Genomic DNA, 14,192 nt, shown 5'->3' on the forward strand with positions numbered 1-14,192 from the left:
ATAACAGGGATACAACAGGTGGAAGGGTATGACTGGAAGCGCTTGCTCTGGCACAGGACTGAAAGAAAAGATGTGTTTGCGCCACTCCCTCGTGATTTACACAGTGTGAAGTATATTTTCTGACTTTTTAATATAAACGATAAACAACCTAACATACTTCAGCCTTTTTCGAAAATCTTTCCCTCAGCTCTTTAACTTTCACCTACCTATTTCCTTCCTTCCTTCCTTCCTCCCTTCCTCCCTTCCTTCCTTCCTGAGGCTCATAGAGGGCGCTCACAAAGCGCTACTCACTGGTTGGCCAAGGCTCCACTCAAAAAACACACCTCACTGCAACTGAAGGGCGCAGCGCCACCACCTCAGACTTCCTTCTCTTTTCCACGGCAGGAGGCGGGGCCAATTTTTCTCATTCAAATAAAAAACCAGAAGATTTGCATGGGGAACGGCCAGTCCGTGAGCCCATTGGCTAAAAGCATGGTGGGCGTGACCAATATTACGACCGCCGAGCCCCGCCTACGATAATTTGCATAACGGCCCCGGCGCGTGCAAGGGAGAAGCGGGTTTGTTTTTGAATCTGCGGAGGCGGCGGCGGCGGCGGCAGCGGCGGCGGTGGCGCGGAGACTGAAGCGCGCGAGACTGAGGCTGCAGCGGTGGGGACGGCTGCGCGGGACGGCTCTGTAGGAAGGAACTTGGTTCCGCCTCCCTCATCTCCCACCTCGAAAGGTATATGTGAGTCCCAGAGGCTATTATAACCACATTTTGTTAAATTATTATTGTATTTCTTTAGAGTGAAGACCGCATTATGGCGGCTGCAGGAGCTGTGTTTGCGCCTGCGCGGTTGCGGAGCTGCGGGCGGGCGCTGCATGGGAGCACGTGATCTTGCGGGGTCGGGCTCTAGCTGCAGTTGTGCAGCTGGCGGGGCGGTGGCTGCGCAAGCGCAATATTCATTTTCAAGATCTAATGTTCTTGTTGGACGCCATTCGGGTTCTAGATTTAATTTTACTCATTCTTGAGGGGTTTCGTTTTGTTACGCTCGAATTCCTATATTTTAAAAGGAAAACATTTCTGTTATGTTGTATTCCTGTACCGACCCCAAACTCCTTTCTTGTATTTCTCCGATTCTCTGAGAAGCTGTGGACTTAATTTTGTGTAAAAATGATTGTCCCCTTGTGGTTCTCGATTTTTATTTCACTTTAAGGGTATTGCTGGATTCAAGTTTATATTTAGGGAGCGGAAGATCAGCACCTAGTGGTGTTCTCACGGGAAGTGCAATTATTTGAACTGCATATTTGCAAATACATTTTTAACCCTATCTTTACCAGTTCTTTTATGGAATGTTTTCAAAATAGAAACAATTTGAGTTTTGGAAAAATGAGGGGGAGGGGGCATTGGAAGAATCTGTATAATGTTTAAAAAGAAATCTCAATCTCCTTGGGTATTTATTTTTTTAAAAAATATTTGATACTCAGTCGGTGAAGTTTTAATTTAATCAGTGTGTGCCTCTGATCTTGCTTGCATTTGAGTTTTACATTTTTTCTGTCTCTGATCACTTGTCCATTACTGTTTCAGTTAGATTATTTTTGGTACCTTGACTTTTAAAATTAATCATTTCCTTAGCATTTTGTTTGTAATGATATATAAAATATAGTACTTAAACTTGGTAAATTTTTCTGATAAAGAATTCTACAAAGAACTTCCAACTACACTGAGGCCTTTATGAGGAAATTGTGAATCACTGATAAATCAGTTGATTAAAAAAACCAAACTACCATATATACATGTGTGTAAGATACAATTGTGTTAGATTTTTAAAAATTGTATGTTCCTGGTTTTAGTTTCTTAAAGTAGTTATAAGTATGTTACTGATTTTAAATCTTATATAAACCTCTGGGAGAAGTTTTATACGATTTGATATAATTCTACCATTGTGTAAATTATTTCTTACTGGGCTGAAAACTTGTAAATGGTTGTCATAAATTTCATCTGTGGTTTGTATATACAACAGTTGTTTTCTTGGTTGGTTATGTAACTCTGAGTTTAAGTCAGTCACTTGTCAGATGAAGAAGTGGCTGTTGCTTTATAATCTTGGTTGGTTTAGGGACTTTATTGCCTACAAGAACGGTTAAGTATTAAATAGATGTAATTGAAGGGAATACTTTTGGATGGTGGAGTTTTAAAAAATGACATCACAAAGGAGATAGAATGCAGTGATGGGAATAATTCTTTTTTTCTCAACAGAAAATTTGTTGATATAATTTGTGAACCCCTGAAGTCTTCTACAGAGAAATATATTTAGAGGGCAGTTGTGTAATCTTTTCCCTTTTATGCTTCCAGGGTGATTACCCAGCACACCGCCTCCACCCTCCAGACATTATTTCAGGTGTTTTAGAGTTGGAAATACATTGTATTTTCTGTATCTATGTCTATGTCTGTGTGTATGTGTTAGGTTAAGAAAACAACTTTGATCATAGGGCATGGTTCATTCTGCACTTCCAAAAAAGTGAAATATTTTGGTTTATATATTTAAGCTTATGTTTTCATTTGCATATACAAATGATTGCCTCTTAGGTTAATGTGGAAGATCATAAGAGGCACTTGAAACACTGAAGAACATAATGTACTATGTAAATATGTATTGGTAGGACAGTTTTGCTGTTACATTTATTAGAAAGGCAAATATAGTTCTATAAATTTAAAACTAAGATTAATGAATTGTCTGAACATCTACTGTTTGTTCATTGGTACTCTATCAATAATAAGCATGCTGTGGAATTTCAGTTACTATTAAGACTAGGTTACTGAATGAATACCAAGTTACTGGGAGTCATTTAAAATCTTTTTCACTATAGCACATTTGGAAAGTATTGAAAATTAATTAGAAATAAACACTATTTTTTTGTGATTTTTGTGACGTTTCCATTTATTGATTGATCAATTAGTTTATCATTTGGATCATAATTTCATTCCTGCCCTTTTAACTTAGTATTTTATTGTGGATATTTATCCATTTCATTATTCTTTTGAAAATTTTTTTTTAATGATTACATAATAGTTATTTTGTGAAAATATCCTAAATTATCAAATGTTCTTGAAATATATTTTTAAATGGCTACGTAATATTGGTGTCTTTAATAAGAATGTACTGTGACTTACTAAATGTTTCTTTCCTTATTGAACATTTTGTTGCCCATTTCTCTATTATAAATAAAGCTGCAGTGAACATCCTTGTACATGAGTCATGATCTACATCACATAATATTTTTTTGAAATTACTGTTACAAAGGGCTTTTAAAGTAATTTACAAAACTGATAAAAACTTAGTTTTATTGAAAAGCATTTCCTATACCACCATCAGTTTGGTGGTTAGCATTTTTTCTGATAACTAGTGAAATTGAACTTTTAAATATTTAATATATATGCAACTTTCTCATTTTTTGTGACTTTACTGTTTGAGGTTATTTTATGTATCTTTTTCTGTGGTAAATGTTAATATGTTCCTTATGTATAAGTTATTTATGGATATTATCCCTTTGCTTTTCATATTTTTTGAAGTTTTTTTTTTTTTTTTTTGCGGTACATGGGCCTCTCACTGTTGTGGCCTCTCCCGTTGTGGAGCACAGGCTCTGGAGGCGCAGGCTCAGCGGCCATGGCTCATGGGCCTAGCCGCTCTGCAGCATGTGGGACCTTCCCGGACCGGGGCACGAACCCGTGTACCCTGCATCGGCAGGCGGACTCTCAACCACTGCGCCACCAGGGAAGCCCTGAAGTTTTTTTTTAGTTAAGATTTTTTTTTTAATTGCTATGGTTTTACATATTTAGAATTGTTACATTTTTATGAAGTCACATGCACTGCTTTTTCATGTGTTATTTCTTCAAGGACTTCTCTGCATAAAAAATACTGTAAGATGAACTAAATGTTCGTCTGTTCTGTTTATTTTTTCTGGATGTTTTAATTACCTTAAAAAATACCTTTTAGCCTATATGCAGTTTATTTTGACATTGCGTAAAGATGGGTTGCTAGTTTCCATCTTTTCCTAATTTTCTTAGAATTTTATGTTTATGATACATTTCTTTTGATCATAACTTACTAAGTTTGAGCTATCAATTCTGCTTCATTTACTAGGGATATTTAACTTCAGGTCCATTGGCCTTTGGGGGTTCTAGAGATACTTAAAAAACTTCCGTGGATTCCATGATATACGCAATTTTGTGTGAGTGTACATATGTGCTTTTTTCTTTCTGGGGAAAGAGTTACAGTTTTATCAGCTTCTCACAAGAATATGTAATGTAAAATCTAAAAGCAGGTTAACAACCCTGGAACTGGGTCTTGTTTATATAGCAGTACTGCATTGTCTTATTTTCTGTAGTGCTATAAACTATATAAATATATGAAGGGGCAGTAGATATCATTCCTTTTCACAATTTTCTAAGCTAATTTTCCCTCTTGTACATACATTTGGCAAAGTTTAAAAACCAACTATTTGAAGTTTTGTTTAGAATTGCATAAAACCTAAATTAGGGTAAGTTTACATCTTTATACTGTTAGGTTTTTTTAAAATTCATTAATATGATGCATTTCCTGTAGATCCCACAAAAATGTATTGTTTTTAGGAACTCAGAAAAATTTTTATTAAGGTGTTATCTTACTGGTTTCCTATAATGGTATAATGTTAATAGGGATGACATGGTAGAGGGTATAGGACAACATTTCCAGTTTTAATCTGCTTTAGAATATAGCATCATGAAAATAGTTCAAGTATGAAGTTAGAAATGAGAAAAATAGGCTACCAAGATAGTGTTCTACAGTATTTGAAAACAGAATTTTTCTTCTGTGTTTAATGTAGACCTTTTTTTTTTTTCAAATTTATTTATTTAATTTATTTTTGGCCGTGTTGGGTCTTCTTTGCTGTGTGTGGCCTTTCTCTAGTTGTGGCGAGTGGGGGTGCAGGCTTTGTGGTGCGCAGACTTCTCATTGTGGTGGCTTCTCTTGTTGCGGAGCATGGGCTCTAGGCGCACGGGCTTCAGTAGCTGTAGCGTGCAGACTCGGTAGTTGTGGCTTGCTGGCTTTAGAGTGCAGGCTCAGTAGTTGTGGCGCATGGGCTTAGTTGCTCCGTGCAATGTGGGATCTTCCAGGAGCAGGGCTCGAACCCGTGTCCCTTGCATTGGCAGGTGGATTCTTTTTTTTTAACATCTTTATTGGAGTATAATTGCTTTACAATGGTGTGTTGGTTTCTGCTTTATAACAAAGTGAATCAGCTACACATATACATATATCCCCATATCTCCTCCCTCTTGTGTCTCCCTCCCACCCTCCCTATCCCACCCCTCTAGGTGGTCACAAAGCACTGAGTTGATCTCCGTGTGCTATGTGGCTGCTTCCCACTAGCTATCTATTTTACATTTGGTAGTATACATAAGTCCATGCCACTCTCTCACTTCGTCCCAGCTTACCCTTCCCCCTCCCCACGTCCTCAAGTCCATTCTCTATGTCTGCATCTTTATTCCTGTCCTGCCCCTAGGTTCTTCAGAACCATTTTTTTTTTAGACTCAATATATGTGTGTTAGCATACGGTATTTGTTTTTCTCATTCTGACTTACTTCACTCTGTATGACAGTCTCTAGGTCCATCCACCCCACTACAAATAACTCAATTGCATTTATTTTGATGGCTGAGTAATATTCCACTGTATATATGTGCCACATTTTCTTTATCCATGCATCTGTCAATGGACACTTAGGTTGATTCCATGTCCTGACAATTGTAAATAGAGCTGCTGAACATTTTGGTACATGACTCTTTTTGAATTATGGTTTTCTCAGGGTATATGCCCAGCAGTGGGATTGCTGGGTCATATGGTAGTTCTATTTTTAGTTTTTTAAGGAACCTCCGTACTGTTCTCCATAGTGGCTGTATCAATTTACATTCCCACCAACAGTGTGCAAGAGGGTCCCCTTTTCTCCACACCCTCTCCAGCGTTTATTGTTTGTAGATTTTTTGATGATGGCCATTCTGACCGGTGTGAGGTGATACCTCATTGTAGTTTTGATTTGCATTTCTCTAATGATTAGTGATGTTGAGCATTCTTTCATGTGTTTGTTGGCAATCTGTATATCTTCTTTGGAGAAATGTCTATTTAGGTCTTCTGGCAGGTGGATTCTTAACCACTGTGCCACTAGGGAAGCCCAACCTTTTTTTTTTTTAAAACAGAGAAATTTTGAAAAGTTATCTGATTCATTTTTGGCCAGTGTGGAACCTAATAAATAATATATAATTAAGGTAAAAAATTTTCTTTTTAGTCTCTTTGGTAACATTAAATATTCCTCTCATAAGGATGTTTCCCTAAGTATTAGTATACATTCATTCTCTATTAAATCTATTCTTTGTGCTGATTGCAGTGAAAAGTATAATCTTGATTGATAGTGTATTTCAGTTGTAAACCTACTTTTAAAAAATTATTTTTATATTAGATACAGGAAAGAATGTCAGATTATTGTAAAAATATTTTTGTTGAATATAGTTAAACTTGAAAAATTGGTGGTTGCATGTAAAGAAGAAATCAAGGAAGTTAAAGATAAAAATCAAATGGTAAAATATTATTGGCTTTATAAAAATAAATCTAAGAAATAGGTAGAAATTGTGTTAAGATATTATTGGCTTTTCTTCAGCATTTTCTTTCTAATGAAAAAATTTTGTCTTTGGATATTTTTCAAGCAAATCCACTTATAGAAGTTTGCATATTTTTATTTTTTTGTGTATGACCTTTGCCCTTACCTGAAAACTTTTCATAGTTCTGATGTATTGTGGTATTTGTGTTTTCAGACTATAATAGATAATTAGGGACAGGAGAAATGCTACTAGAAAAATGCATATGGATAGGGGCAAGAAGAGATGGCTGGCATCTTGATAGTGAAGAGCGGTCAGATTTCAAGTGTTAGAACAAGAATTTAAAAACTTAGTTTTGAGGTTATTTAATTTGGGAATTGTTATTCTTAAAGACAAATTAGTATTTATAGCACGTTCATTATGGTAATAGATGATCTTATTATGATTCTGAATTATAGGAATATTTAATTATGCTGAATTTGTTCAAGAAGACAAAGAGGTGTGTGATTTGGTTTAGAAAGATTTCTATTATACTTTTTGTTTTTAAGTTTTGAGGTATATGGAAAATTCATACATTGTCATACCAAGTTTTTCAAAGGAGTCACATGTAGAAAGAAGTTTGAGAGTAAAGTTCTTGCTTTTGAGTTCCTGACAGCTGTAGGGCATTATAAATAAAAATAAGGTGATATTTTAACAGTAGATTACAAAAATATCAAGTAGCTCTGGGGAGCATTGTCCTTGTTAGTTTCCTAGAGTATCTAGAAACTACCTATCCATTAGTGGAGCTTCTTTTTTTAAAATCCTTGCCCATTTGATCTTGTTATGTTCTTTAGAGAGTCCAAGACTAAAAATTACTTCTCAGTGTTCTTAGATTGTCATGCAATCTGCAGAGGAAATCAGTGTTTTTTTTCTGTTATTTTACTTTTTTCAAAACAGAGAAGTGAATTCCACAAAATTAAACTGTTTATATATGCTTCAAGTTGTATGGTGGAATCCATCTTGTATTGGAGACACTATGATTGCTGGGCAGCATTTCCAGTTTTTTAAGTGCTGCAAAGTGAGAAAACCAGGGTGCTATTGTTTATTTATACAATGTGAACGTTTTCAGTTTTGAATTTTGATCTTTGGGTTTTTGAGTTTTTAAGAGAATGACACGGGCATCTCCTTGGTCACCTTTCAAAAAATGTGGCAGGCCTAAGGGTACAGTTGATATTATCTTCCTGAGAGTCGTTATAATTGGACCTATGTAAACATGAATGTCTGGGAAATGAAGATGACCTTTACCATCAGAAATATTAACTTTACCATCAGAAATATTCACTTATTCATGTCTGCAGTTTTTCATTGTTTAGAATATTGTTAAGAATTTTGTGTTATTTTTTGTTATACAGAATAACAGAATTATCAGTTACAGTTCTGATAACTAGGAACAACTAGATATATTCCCTTTAGTTTGGGAGAGAGACCCCCCCCTTTTTTTTTTTTTTGCGGTACGCGGGCCTCTCATTGTTGTGGCCTCTCCTCTGTTGCGGAGCACAGGCTCCAGACACGCAGGCACAGCGGCCATGGCTCACGGGCCCAGCCGCTCCGTGGCATGTGGGATCCTCCCAGACCGGGGCACACACCCGCGTCCCCTGCATCGGCAGGCGGACTCTCAACCACCACGCCACCAGGGAAGCCCCGAGAGACCCCTTTTGACGATGATGATGTGAGGTAGTAGTGTTATTATGTCAAACTGTATAATCCTTTCTCCCTTTCTTTGTTGTTTGTGTAGCCCTGTGCTACTTTGGGAACTATTGTCTTGGTAGGTACCCAGGAATTATGTGTATGGCACTTTTACATTCTAATAAGGAACTTGAATTGTATGTTGGAATAGTGGTTCTCAGAACTGACAGGGCTGTAAAAGGATCTCTCCTTGGGCCAGTAATTGTCCAAGGTGATGTCTTCCATTTTGTGGAAAGGTAAACTTAGAAGGTAGGAAGAGTTTCTGCTGTTTTGAGGACCAGGAGCAAAAGAAAAAGAGATTGGTGAAACAATAATGAATGACTTGACTGCTTCAGCTCATTTTCAACTAAGACTTTCCAGCTTAGGAGTGTACCTGCCCTGTTACCATTATTAGATTAAATGTCTCAAGAAAAGGAAGAAATGGGGAAGAGTATGGAAAAGAGACTGTTTTTGAACTTCTTTTATTTCCTTTTAGGTAGTCAATGTTAGAAGCTAATTGGATTACAGTAAAGGCTAAACTGCTCTGAGACACTCTGTTACTATTAAGGATGATGTTTATTTCTCTTGTGTAATAATACAGAGGAAAAGTCTTCAGGTTTGTAAGTGGCTTTGGCTTAATGTATGGTTTCCATATGTTGAACATGGTTTCTGGCTTGAACATGGCTGCTTTCACCAGCCAGGGGCAAGGGAGAAAGAACAATGGGAGTGCACACTCATTGTTTTGAGAGCCTCATCTGGAAGTAGTACTGTCATTTAGATTCATGTGTTATGGGTGAGAATTTAATCACTGGAACATACTTAGCTGGGAAAGGTAGACTGGGAAATGTAGTATCTGGCTGGACAACCAGCTAAAATTAGAAAATTTTATAAAACAAGGAGAGAAATGGGTATTAGAGAACAGTTAGCCTTTTCTGCTACTAAAGGCAGCTGGAGAAGTGGTCTCTAATTAATTCATAATTTGATATTGAAAACTGGTTTTCTGTTTTAAGAATTAGATCCAGTTGTAACTATATATCTTCCTTTGAAATGGAATTTTGAGAGCTTTGTAGTCATGATTCCTGACAGATTGTAGTTACTATAAATATTTACCTTATTAGGCAGAGTTTTTCCTCTTTCTGCTTGCTTTTGAAAACATTAAATCATGATTAGTTTTGCAAGAATTCAGTGTACTATCTTTGAATCTTGCCAGTTAACTTACTTTAAAAGGATGAAGGACTGTAGGTAAACTCTGACAATTGTTTGAACTGCTTCTTTTAGTTTCAAAGTTGAGTTTGTGATTTCTCAAGATGGAAAATGTGATTTTTGAGGGCCTTGCAATATACACAGGTAAAAAATAACTGTGGTCATAAATTCTTTGCTTACAAGTAAAATTTATCTGATAAGTAAGTAATAAGTAAGTAATTTAAAAAAAGCTCTCTGTAGGTGATAAGTGTAACACAATAGATATCTGTGTAAGGCACAGAAAGTGGGACTCTGTTGGGGGCATATCAAGGAAACCTTAGAAGAGTTGTATTTAAAAAATTTTTTAAAAAAAATATTTATTTGGCTGCACCGGGTCTCAGTTGCAGCACGTGGGATCTTTAGTTGCGGCATGCGGGATCTAGTTCCCTGACCAGGGATCGAACATGGACCCCCGGCATTGGGAGCATAGAGTCTTACCACTGGACCACCAGGGAAGTCCTAGAAGAGTTGTATTTTAAAAGAAGAATTAGAAGGATATTCTTAGTAAAGAGAATAAAGAGGGTATTCAAAATCTCAGAGGTGGGAAAGAAAGTATTACTTTTAGGAGAACATATTCTGATATAAATCCTTGATTTTTATAAATAAAAAATCATTGATGCCATGGTGCTTACATAATGTACCTAATAAAGGATATTGTTATCCTCAGCTGGAAGTTCTCTAATTTCTCTTTTTACTTTGTATCTCTTTTAAAGGCATTTATTCCTTTCAACTTTTATGTTTATAGTTATTTATGTAGTACTTTATAAGCTTCCTGCGGTTAGGAATTTTATCTTACTGATGTATCTGGCAAATGTCGCATTTTAAAGACAAACCCTTTCTAATTAGGTATAATAAGACTGCTAATAAAAGTATAAAATTGCATTCCACAATACGTACCTTAATATTCAATAAATATTTTCTTATTGAAAGAATAGAACCCCTTTGTTTTAGGTGCCAAAAAAAAAGAAAAGAGTAAGATGTTCTAGCTCCTTTCATTTAATGTATGATAATCTACATGTCAGAACTTTTAGTTGTTGTTTTTAAATAATTAACCATGAAGTTTACTTAGCCAAGCATCCACTGGGTAGATTGTCAAAAGATTTGACAGGCACTTTGCATCTGGAAAATTATAAATAGTAAAATAACTTTTGGAAAAAATTCTTCAATCCCATTCATTAAGAAATAGAAAAAAATTAAAAAACACCATTGCTTACCTATTAATAAGAAGTTTCTAAAATACAATTCTGAAGGACATATGTATGAAATTAATAAGGGTTTGATGAAAAGATGGAATGACATAATTATTTTGTGTTGTGTAATTCTCTTCTCCATCAAACATATTTTAAGTGATATAATAGTTGGAAGATTAAAAATATGCAAGCAAATTGACAGAAGAAAAAGAAAGAACAACAGAAAAGACAAAGAATTTTCCTAAAACCAGTTAGTAATATCGTGAAGTGGAAAGTATAGTAATTTTGTATTGGAACCTGGCCAATTTGTGTTTCCCAGCAGTATTTCTTACATATAAAATGGTGATACCACCTACCTGGTAGGCTTATTTTGAGAGATTAATTGAGATTAATTATATAAAATGTTAGCATTTGTTCCTGACACACTTTTCATCTCTGGCTTCAACCAATTGATGAATCTATTAGTAAGACATGAATATTTACTAAGAGGCAGCTACGTGAAGCTTTAGGGAGCCCTGCAGTACAAGGAGATATATGGAAAATGACAGTACTCTTCCTTACTGGAGCTAGAACTTATATACATTTAAAAAGCAACTTAGAAAAGTAGGTTTGATCTTGCCCCTTACTAGTAGGAAAAATATGCATTTAGAAACGTAGTTTATTTGCAAAGGTTTGTGAGAGAGTCCAGCTTTGGGACTTATTCATTAAATTAAAACAAAACCAAAACCAAAACACACCACCAGAGTATTTAAAGAATAAAAACCCCTCAAAGATTATTAAATCTCTGAGCCTCATCGTGGTGAAAAAGCAGCCATTTTCTCACATTAATTATTTACCTTCAAGGTTTGTCATAATTCTTCAGACTGTCATTATTGCCAAAGTTAGAGATGAAGTCATTTATTTTGGGAGCTAGATCCACATAGAATTATCCTGTTTTCTTTTTTTAATTTTAGGGTGCAGGGTGATCCCTCACCCCTTATTTACCCTTCAGCTATGGAACTTGCTGGGCATGCTCACTTAAAGTTGAGGCAAAACAAAGTGTCAGTTTTCTTCCATAACCCTTCCTGTGGCCAAGTTTCTGCCCCTTAAGGTACAGATTTGATCGTATAAGTTTGTTTAATAATTTTCTGATTCTTTATTTCGATGTTTTGTTTGACTAGTTTATTGAACTAATGACGTATTGATAAGTATAGAAAGACTTCTCTTTGTCTGCTTAACAAAACTGTGTCCATTTGATATGAGTTAAGAGTTAAGTTCTGTCTAGTTTTATAAAGCATAATAATTTACTTATTTATTTGCTTGATTACAAGATTAGGAACCAAGAGCCATTTAATTTATCTCAATGAGATTTTGCCTGCATTACTTAAAACTGTATGGTATCATGGTTCTCTAAGAGTCCCACATTTGTCAGTGTTCCTTGTCTGTCAGGAAGTGATATTCTTTATTCCTCTTAAAGCTGGGAATCCATAAGTTATGAAAGAGATACTATATTGATATCCTGTGAAGACCTAGAAGGCATCATTTCTACATTTGAGATGCAGTCCTTGTTCCCTGTCATAGCTAATTAAAAGAGATTTGTTTTTAAACGTTGCATTTTTCTGTGGTCATGGTTACAAATTTGATTTATCCATTTTATTCTGAAAGGAAGGAAAACAGATTCTCATTGAAACTATGTAAGTGGGTTCATAAAAAGTAGAGAGACTCAGTTATGATACTTTATACAAGATTTAATCATTCTTCTAAGTAGTTTTTAAGCAAGGCCAATCAATATATTCAGTATTTTTCTATAGAATTGTTCTTAAAATATTCTCATAGTTTATTAACTTAAAACCTGTATTAAGGTCTTTCATAGGATATTCTGCCCCCTGGAATTCTGAGGGTATTGGATCAAGATACTATTTAAATGACTATTTATACAAAATATATCTTAAATTGAGGGTTAAAGGTAGATTAAGAAGAAAGTATTTTTCTTATATGACCATTAAAAATAAAATGTTAACCACAATTAAATCATTTCATTTAGTCCTAAATAATTCTTATTCTCCTGATCTAGAGTTAAGTAATCTATTTACACAAAGTTGTCTGCCCTGGACTAACAGAATTATGGAAATCATGACTCATTCTCTTGATACAGTTATGACAGAGGTCCATCCATGAAGGTAATTTTATACCAGGATGCCTGTATCCATGAATCACATCCATGTAATAGTAATAGCTGAGATGATTTGGTACAATCCTTTACTAAGGATTTTTTAATGTTTATTTAGAAGACACTTCTTTTCCCCCTCAGGTACAGTGGCAGCAAGGATCGTGACTCATTTTTGTTTCTTGATTTTCATTTTTCCAGGCTAGCCTACTTGCTTTCTATATCTGGTATACCGCTTTCATCCTTAGAATTTTATTCACCATTGTGGGGATTTCTCTCACCCCTCTTCTTCTGTGTAGGACCTTTGTTTTCCATGTGCCATGTCTTTTTATTGACTTATTCTGTCATTAGAGGGAGTGGACCACATTCTCCAGTAGCTTTTTGAGAAAGAATATATAGGTGATATGTTCTTTGAGACTTATGTGTGTCTGAAAATTGTCATTTTATATTTTTAATGCTTGATTGATAGTTTGGCTAGGTATACAAGGCTAGGTTGGAAATCATTTTTCTTTAGAATTTTAAAGGCACTGCTCCATTATCTTTTTGCTTCTGTTACTACTGAGAAATCTGAAGTGGTTCTTATTTTTGATTTTTTCCCTCAATGGAAGCATGTAGAATCTGTTATTAGTTTCCAGGTGTTCTGAAATTTCACTTTAATTCCTTGATATGGATCTATTTATTATTGTTTGCTGGAATTCATCAGGCCCTTTCAATTTAGCAGCTGTTGCCTTTCAGTCCTGGAATTTTTCTTAAATGATTTCATTGGTGATATTTTCTGCCATTCTGTCATTCCAATGTGAATTTTTGAATGGATACTCAAATTTTCTTCTCTCTCTTGTTTACAGTTTTGTCATTTTGCTCAGGTAGATTTCTTATCATCAGGTCCTTTTATTGAGTTTTTCATTTTTTTTCTATCATTTCTTAATTTCTGTTTTGTAATCCTTGCCTGTAGTATTCTATTCTTGACAAATGAATGCAGCATCTTTTGATATATATAGATATTAATTTATTTTTGAAGTTTTCTCCCTGTGTAGTCTGTTGCTTTGTGTTTTATTGTTTTTTTTTTTAATCTCTGTCTTCCATCTTAGACTCTTAGACTTTTCTTAGTTGCCTTTCTCTTCGTTGCCTGACTGTATATAATATGTTGTGGAAGAGTAAAAAGTTGATTAGCATATCTAAATTTGTCAGTTTGGGACTTCATTATAGAGGCTGATCTGGGTGGGCTGTTTTTGGAGAGCTCCCAAGACCTTAAGGCCTTGTGTCTTGTGCTTGTTGACTACCCTCAGAGAGTAGTCTTACATTTTCACAC

The 14,192-nt window shown here is 35.3% G+C and overlaps 1 protein-coding gene across 1 annotated transcript in view; it reads left to right on the top strand.

The window, feature by feature from the left end:
• The first annotated feature begins 410 nt into the window (after positions 1 to 410).
• The window catches only part of ATF7IP (activating transcription factor 7 interacting protein), a 116,652-nt gene continuing 102,870 nt past the window's right edge, over positions 411 to 14,192 (top strand). The window contains exon 1 of the mRNA XM_081248526.1: positions 411 to 720. The gene's annotated coding sequence lies outside the window, so the exon portion shown is untranslated. The remainder of the gene's footprint in view (positions 721 to 14,192) is intronic.

This window comes from Mesoplodon bidens, assembly GCF_964165515.1.
Source record: "Mesoplodon bidens genome assembly, chromosome: 11".
In the NCBI taxonomy this organism is placed as follows: Eukaryota; Metazoa; Chordata; class Mammalia; order Artiodactyla; family Ziphiidae; genus Mesoplodon; species Mesoplodon bidens.